This window comes from Mustela erminea, chromosome 4 (genome assembly GCF_009829155.1).
Source record: "Mustela erminea isolate mMusErm1 chromosome 4, mMusErm1.Pri, whole genome shotgun sequence".
Lineage (NCBI taxonomy): Eukaryota > Metazoa > Chordata > Mammalia > Carnivora > Mustelidae > Mustela > Mustela erminea.
Window position 1 is genome coordinate 809,093 of NC_045617.1, and position 8,962 is coordinate 818,054.

Genomic DNA, 8,962 nt, shown 5'->3' on the forward strand with positions numbered 1-8,962 from the left:
GGTTCAATTTTGGAAGTTTATAGTTTTCTAGGAATGCATCCATTTCATCTAGGTTGCTTAACTTATTGGCATGTAACTGTTGATAATAATTTCTGGTGGTTGTTTCTATTTCCTTGGCGTTGTGATCTCTCTCTTTTCCTTCATAATTTTATTAATTTGGGTCTTCTCTCTTTTCTTTTGGATTAGTTTGGCTAATGGTTTATTGATCTTATTTATTCTTTCAAAAAACCAGTTTCTAGGTTCATTGATGCGTTCTACAGTATCTAGTTTCTATCTCATTGATCTCTGCTCTAATCTTGATTATTTCCCTTCTTGTGTGTGGAGTTGGATTAATTTGTTGTTGATTCTCCAGTTCTTGAAGGTGTAGAGAGAGCTGGTGTATTCTGGATTTTTCAGTTTTTTTTGAGGGAGGCTGAGAATCAATTCCATTTACTATAGCCCGAAGAACCATAAGACACCTGGGAATAAACCTAACCAAAGAGGTAAAGGATTTGTACTCGAGGAACTACAGAACACTCATGAAAGAAATCGAAGAAGACACAAAAAGATGGAAGACCATTCCATGCTCTTGGATCAGAAGAATAAACGTTAAAATGTCTATACTGCCTAGAGCAATCTATACTTTTAATGCCATTCCAATCAAAATTCCACCAGTATTCCTGTCTCACGTTGAGGTATTTTATCCATTTTGAGTTTATCTTTGTGTACGGTGTAAGAGAATGGTCGAGTTTCATTCTTCTACATATAGCTGCCCAGTGTTCCCAGCACCTCCATCAGAAAGGACGAATACCCAACTTTTGTAGCAACATGGATGGGACTGGAAGAGATGATGCTGAGTGAAATAAGTCAAGCAGAGAGAGTCAATGATCATATGGTTTCACTTATTTGTGGAGCATAACAAATAGCATGGAGGACATGGGGAGATGGAGAGGAGAAGGGAGTTGGGGGAAATTGGAAGGGGAGGTGAACCGTGAGAGACTGTGGACTCTGAAAAACAACCTGAGGGTTTTGAAGGGGCGGGGGGTGGGGGGTTGGGGGGACCAGGTGGTGGGTATTGGAGAGGGCACGGATTGCATGGAGCACTGGGTGTGGTGTGAAAATAATGAATACTGTTACACTGAAAAGAAATACAAAATTTAATTTAAAAAATTCCACCAGTATTTTTCAAAGAGCTGGAGCAAACAATCCTAAAATTTCTATGGAATCAGAAGAGACCCCAAATTGCTAAGGAAATGTTGAAAAAGAAAAACAAAACTGGGGGCATCACGTTGCCTGATTTCAAGCTTTACTGCAAAGGTGTGATCACCAAGACAGCTTGGTACTGGCATAAAAACAGACACATAGACCAGTGGAACAGAGTAGAGAGCCCAGTATCGACCCTCAGCTCTAGGTCAAATTATCTTTGACAAAGCTGGAAAAAATATACAGTGGAAAAAAAGGCAGTCTCTTCAATAAATGGTGCTGGGAAAATTGGACAGCTATCTGTAGAAGGATGAAACTCGACCATTCTCTTACACCGTACACCAAGATAAACTCACGATGGATAAAAGACCTCAACATGAGGCAGGAATCCATCAGAATCCTAGAGGAGAACACAGGCAGTAACCTCTTCCATATCAGCCACAGCAACTTCTTTCAAGATGTGTCTCCAAAGGCAAAGGAAACAAAAGGAGTTCATGAGATCTCCTGGGGGCAAAATGGCAACAAATAACCAGAAAAGTCCCCACACAGATGAGAACAGATATGGGTATGAAATCTGAATGGCCAAAAGCAGACTCAAGTGTTTCCAAAAGCAACTGCCCAGAACCTGCTGTTGACAGACTTGGAGGAAGGCGTGGTAGAGAACACACAAGCAGAGGCTCCAGAAGAGCCTCTGGCTGGCAGGTCTTCTCGCTGAGCAGGCGGCAGCATGAAATGTGCGCGCACTATCGTGCTTCAGAGGCCGGTAGCCCACGGCCAACCCACAGAGTCATCTTTCTTTTTCAACAGCTGCTCTTCCTCCTGCATGAGTCTCCAGGTCGCCTTCTTCTAAGTAAATATGCGTTCGGCGGTGTTCCACTTACACTGCTCTGCACTAAACTATTAAATGATTGGTATATCCTATTTTGGGGGAAGATTCCAAGTAAGTTATGAGATTGATTCCACATGATGTGCATTGTCCAAACCAACGTTACGTGGTCCAATCGAAGAAATATTCAAGTAAGATTGGGAGCACATGCTGGTTTCTCTTTTATCATGATTTATGCAACACATTAAAAAAAAACATATTTGGAGATTTAGAGAACATTCAATAGAATTCTGTTATTCTAGTAGTAAATTTAGAGTAATTCTATTGTGTCACTTAAGAATTTTGGGTGCATACAATTCATGTGTCTCTGTGAGACAAATATGCTTGTCTTATCCTCAAAGGAATTGTATACTTCTCAAATTCCTTGATTAAAGCCAATGGTTTTATTTGTTTATAATTCTTTTAGTATCATAAAATAAATTTGCATTTAGAAGCGTGTGCTCTAAGCCGTGAGTTGGGTCTAGGTGCTCAGGTATTTCCCCGGGGTCATGACAAGATGCTGGCTACGTTTTCCCTCCCGAGAGATCCTTCCAGGGAGCATTAGCATGAATGTCGGGGGTCAGTAGTCCAGGCCTTGCTCTGGCTGGGCAGGGAGACAGGTCCTTTCAGCTGATTCAGGATGCAGCTTCACGATGGGTGTCTCCCTGGCAGCCCACTCTCAAATGCCAGCCGACCTCAGGTTTGTGTACTGCTGCTCTACCATGCCCAGAGACAGCAGAGTATCTTCCCATCTCAGTCTATACCCAAGCTGTTTAGAAAAGAGTTTAAACACCCTCATTTTCTATTTTCACTCATCTTTCATTATCTTATTTCTGTAGGTTCTACTGAGGCAGCTGACGGAAGAGCCCAGTTACCTTGAGGGCTGTTCCAGCAGCTCTTCTGGGTGCTGCCCAGAAATTGCCATCAGTTTCCCTCTAACATCTCTCCTGAGAGCTCGGCATGCCACCAGGCACACTGAGCCAGGGATGAAGGGAATGTGAGGCTAGGTGGTGATCACTGCTGCTTCTTCTTCCTCCGCTCAGCAGGCTGCTCTTTGAGATGGCAACACTACAGGCTCAGGTGTCGTCCACCACCTTCTATGTCTCTTGAAACAAATTGCACTTTGCTTTGGCCTCAAGTATCTTGAGTTTTATGATTTCACTATATGGTCAAAGCTACATCTGCCATTTATAAAATAAAACCAGACATAGAGACAAGAATTCAAGATATTCATGGGTAGCTTTAAACAAATGCCAGTAAATACAGTATTTGTGTGCATTCAGAAAAATAAACTCTAGTAACCATGTGAACAAGAGAGGCTAATCAAATCTGTTGTTAATATTTTAGCTTTTAGTCTATATGGCTCTGTGTGTGCATGTCTGTGTCCTTGCCAATGACAGAAATTAAGAAGACCGCACAAATTTGGCATCCTTCTCTTGTTCCAAGTAGATTTGGGATAAATTATAATAAAAACCATCATTTATGGACAACTTAATTCTAAAGTGAAATATATATATACATGCATATACACATATACATATACCTGAAATATATATATATAAGTGCACACGTTTTATATGTATCTATAACTAAACTATATGTATGTCTCTCTCTCTCTATAGATATATACAGATATGTACAGACGTGTTTCTCCTGTACCTCGAGCATGATGGATGATAGTAGAGTCTGGGGTCTAACTTCCTGGATTCAAATCCCAGCTTCATTCTTACTTGCTGTGTGACCTTGGATAAGTCAGATCATTTCTCTTCATCAATTTCCTTGTCTGTAAAATAAAGATAATAATAGCTCCTGACCACTTATTGTTAAGATCTGAATGAGTTACTACTCGTAATGCATTTAGAATGGTGGATTAGACATGTTTGTTAATGCATGCATACTGTCTCCTTTATTTTTTTTTATAGCAGTGTGAAGTGGCGTTATTTTCCCCTTTATTGAAAATGAAGACTCTGGACTTTGAGAAGTGAAGGGATTTTCCCCAGACTCTCCAATGGCTTTATTCTCTCAGCCTTGAATTCTTTGATTTATTTCAGCTGAGGCATGTTTTGAAAGGTTATATTCTCAGACATTTTTCACTGTATTTTTAGACCATTATCGCCATCACCATCATCACCATCACCATCGTCATCATCACCATCACCATCGTCATCATCGTCATCACCGTCATCACCATCATCACCATCATCATCATCACAATAGTCATCACCGTCATCACCACCATCACCACCATCATCACCATCATCACCATCAACGTCATCACCACCATCATCACCATCAACATTATCACCATCATCACCATCATCATCACCATCACCACCACCATCACCATCACCATTGTCATCACCATGATCATCACTGTCATCACCACCACCATGGTCATCACCACCATCACCACCATTATAGTTATCATTGTCATAATCGTCATCATTTTCATCACTATCAAAAGACTTTCATTTATTGCTTAACTATTTGCATTGGCCTTCTAGAAGCTTTAAAACTAAAACATATTTTCCTTATTCTTTCCAGTGTATTTATTAAACACTAAATACAGGCTCATGCCCTGGGGGAAATGACAGGGTTTTCTTACTTTTCAGCCTCATCCTTCTTGGGGTCAGAGGCTGGTTCTCTGAACAATCACTGGTTTTATAGAATCCATTTCACCAGCTCCACAGGTGTACTCTCCCAGGACCCCAGAGCAGATCCTGACCCCAACCTGGTCTCAGTGTCCTGTTCTCATAAGAAGAAGAAAAATTTATTGAGCCCATTAGTATTAAGCTGAAAATGATTATTATTACATATGTAAATGATTAGAAACCAAAACCAAATGTTTTTTAGTCCTAAGATTTTGTATTTATTCCATCTGAAGACCATGATAAAGGAACAATTCTCAAAATATTAGAAGATGACACAATTATGAATCAATATTGTTCTCAAACAATCATTAATAGAGATCCATTGGCCATCCAAAATATAGCAAAGGTATTTTGTAATCCTAGAAAGGCTTTAGCTGGAGAAGTCATTTTAGTGTTGTCTACAAGTTACCACCCCAAAGATACCTACTTCCCTGACTGCAAGTATTACCCAGTGCACGAGTGGGAGGAGACTATTCTAACCTGTGTATATACTCTTCTCTCATCATGGCCTCCTAGCGCCATGTTTGGATGTACGCATGGTTGCATGTGTATAGCTCATTTGCATGTTTATAAGGGTTAAAAGTGCGTGTGTCTATGAGCATTGATGTCCTTTCAGACAACTGTGCGCAAGGATTCAAGGGCTAATGTTCTCGGTCTCCTGTTACAGAGACCGAGCTCAGTCGCGGACCTGTGTCCTAGCTCTCCATCCGACAAACTCTCCAGCTTGCTACAAGACCTCTGCCTTTGGAACAATCTGATGACCTTTCCAATTCAGGTCCTCTCTTTTTTTCCTTTTTCCTTTTTTTTTTTACTGAGGTGAAGTTCACAAAATAAAAAATTAGCCATTTTAAAGTGAATAAAATGCATTTAGTGCATTCACAGTGTCATGCACCTACCACGTCTGTCTAGTTCCAAAACACTTTCACCAACTAGAAGGAGGAGTCCCCTTTTCTGCTGCCCCAACCCTGACAATCACCAGTCTGCCCTCCGGTCATTCTATATTAGTGAGGTCACACCATGTCATTTTCGTGCCTGGCTTCTTTGGCTTAGCGTCATGTCTTCAAGGTCCATCCACACGGTGGCCTGGGTCATTCCTCTTTGTGGCTTGATGACATCATATCGCCCGGGTAGCCACGTTGTGTTTATTCTTTCCTCTGTTGACGGACATTCGTTCTTTTCAGTTTGGGGCTTCTGTGAATAGTGTTGCTGCGGACACACGTGTACATCTGCGTGTTTGACCTCTAACATTTTCTAACATTTTTGAAGTCTTACCAAAAGGACATTTCGTCTTTGGAATCAATATTTATTTATCAGGAAAACATCATTAGACATTTAATGTGAGAAACAAAAGGATAATTTGTTGTATGAAGACACTCTGAGCTTTGATGTTCCTTATTAAAGCATACATGTTTATTTAAAGCCCCAAAGGACTTTTAAACCCTACTTGCTTTCCTAAATTGTATGATTATTATGGGAAATGGTATTTATAGCTGAATATTTTACAAGTATTAAACATGTAAACACTCCACTATGAATTCTTCATCTGATGCCAGAAGAATTACCCTGGGTCGTCACTGTCTGCAGAGAGTCAGCGTTCAAAGTCGTTAGAAACCAGCACATTTGAAAGGGACGCCCTTTTCCTTACTTTCTCTTCCGAAGCAGAGACAACGTGCATTCGCAAAATGCTTCCATAGTCATGGTGTGCACTTTAGTTTCTTTCTTTGTTTAATGTTTGTGACTTACATCTCCAAATAGAAACTTGAAATTATCGACTTACTTTCTTTGGACTCATGGGTTCAGAATAATGGGCTGTGAATTCAGTTTGCCACGGACGCTCCGAGTGCACACGGCTGGCCTGGTAATCGTAATTAGTTCATCAGTCATTTATTGTCGGTGCAACAAGCACGAAGCTGACGCAGATTTCTTCCTGTCGGCCAGATCGCCTGCTGGAGAAGAGTGTGGATTCTGTCAAAGGGTCACTTTCTCAGTGTGTCTTTTCCACCTTCCTTAGAGGGGTGCGGGTGAACTTTAAAAAGGCTTAAAACGTTACAGAATGAAATACTTATCTAGGGAGGAAATTTTTACCATCCTGTGGGGTCAGAAAAAGAGGACGATGTATTCAATGACAAGGAATGTCTTTATATTGTTAAAATTTGGACAATATCTTCCACAGATCGAGTCTAAAATAGGAAAACATCAGCTTAGGAAGCAGCTTGAACACTCAGAGTCCGTGAGGTGCTTCCACGCGCTGCTGACCCGTCCTCCTCCCCGGGCACCAGCAGGCTCAGCAGAGCGGGCACCCCTGCGTCTTCACGGACACATGCTTCATATTTCTGGGGACCCATGCACGTGGGTGCTGGTGTCACCTGTCCCTAAATTTCTGACGCTTCTTGGTGCAGGTACGCCGCTGTCACATTATAATAGATGTGCGTCCCGGGATGACCCGAGAGGGACCTGGGAGGTTCTGGGGAACTTGTGGTTTGGTTACAGCAGGCAGTCTTGGTGGCAGCTGCTGTTTGCCCTCTTTGAAACCTCCACACCCGACCTCACGCCAAAGATGGGCTGAGGAGGCGGAGACCCAATTCTCTTCAGCGCACGGGATGCGTGCGGACGATGCCAGACGCTCACGGGAAACCCTGTGGTTGCTGCCCCGGCCGCTGAAGCAGGTCACTGAATTCAAGGGAAGTGGACACCCAGCTGGCTGCCTGCAGCGGACGTCGGGGCGGTGAGGATTCTTTCCGGATGAAAGGCGTCCAGCGCATCCCCCTGTCAGCAGGTGGCCACTCGGTTTCCTCAGAGGAGGCGGACAAGCGGGGCTCGGCAGTGGTTTCCGTATGTGACGTGTCAGACGTCGCACAGTAGATTTGTCAGCTCTGGGCTGTGGAGCCCCAGGCTCATGGCCCCATCCCTCCTGCTCCCACACAGCCCCTGAGCGGGCACTGGGCTGGCCACAGCACAGGTGCGTGAGTCAGTCATCCATGCAACTGGTGCGTGCGTGCGTGCGTGCATGTGTGTGTTCGTGTGTGCACGCATGTGTGTTCACGTGTGCGCATGTGTGTTCGTGTGTGCGTGTGTTCAGGCGTGTGTGCGTGCGTGTGTGCATGTGTGTGTTCGTGTGTGCGCGCATGTGTGTCCATGTGCGCGCATGTGTGTTCGTGTGTGCGTGTGTTCAGGTGTGTGTGCGTGCGTGTGTGCGTGTGTGTGCGTGTTCAGGCGTGTGTGTGCGTGTTCAGGTGTGCGTGCGTGTGTTCGTGTGTGTGCGTGTTCAGGTGTGCATGCGTGTGTTCGTGTGTGTGCGTGTTCAGGTGTGCGCGCGTGTGTTCGTGTGTGTGCGTGTTCAGGTGTGCGTGCGTGTGTTCGTGTGTGTGCGTGCATGTGTGTTCGTGTGTGTGCGTGTGTTCAGGTGTGTGTGCGTGTGTTCGTGTGTGTGCGTGTTCAGGTGTGCGCGCGTGTGTTCGTGTGTGTGCGTGTTCAGGTGTGCATGCGTGTGTTCGTGTGTGTGCGTGTTCAGGTGTGCGCGCGTGTGTTCGTGTGTGTGCGTGTTCAGGTGTGCGTGCGTGTGTTCGTGTGTGTGCGTGCATGTGTGTTCGTGTGTGTGCGTGTGTTCAGGTGTGTGTGCGTGTGTTCGTGTGTGTGCGTGTTCAGGTGTGCGTGCATGTGTTCGTGTGTGTGCGTGTTCAGGTGTGTGTGCGTGTGTTCAGGTGTGTGTGAGTGCGTGTGTGTGTGTGTGTGTGTGTGCGTGTTCAGGTGTGCGCGCGTGTGTTCAGGTGTGCATGCGTGTGCTCCTCGTTGCAGGGGATCTTCTCAGCACAGGAATTACACGTCATAACAAGAATTTCACTCCCATAGGTGATCTCCACTTCCAAAGGCCCATGCCACAGGTCACATCACCTGTGCACACATCACTCAGTGACAGAGACAGTGCCCACACAGGTGATGGAGCCCAGTCCACAGGTGCAGCCACGAGCCCCTTCTCTAGCTCCCACTTCTGTCACCTCTCTCCCTCCAAGGCCCTGACTAAGCCATCAGGTCCCCATCTCTGTAGAGGTAGATGGACAGCCTGCGTCCGTAGGTCTGTACATTCTCACTTTAGGTGCTGGGATGACCAGGCGTGTGGTTAGAGCTCTGGCCCTCAGTGGTCTCCGGGGCCGCCCCGACTGGCTGTCATGGTGAAATGCGAGGGGTGTCTCCGTTGACCTGGTTTGACCTTCCGGAGCCTCCGGTCTTCTGGTTTTCCAGCTGCACATCTAAGAATCAGGACACA

At 44.8% G+C, this 8,962-nt stretch overlaps 1 long non-coding RNA gene across 1 annotated transcript; it reads left to right on the forward strand.

Moving 5' to 3' along the window:
• The first annotated feature begins 3,975 nt into the window (after window positions 1-3,975).
• LOC116587693 lies at window positions 3,976-7,648 on the forward strand. The gene is made up of 4 exons (XR_004284575.1): window positions 3,976-4,117; window positions 5,366-5,473; window positions 7,098-7,124; window positions 7,266-7,648. It is a non-coding gene; the product is annotated as an uncharacterized LOC116587693 (long non-coding RNA).
• Window positions 7,649-8,962: the final 1,314 nt, after the last annotated feature.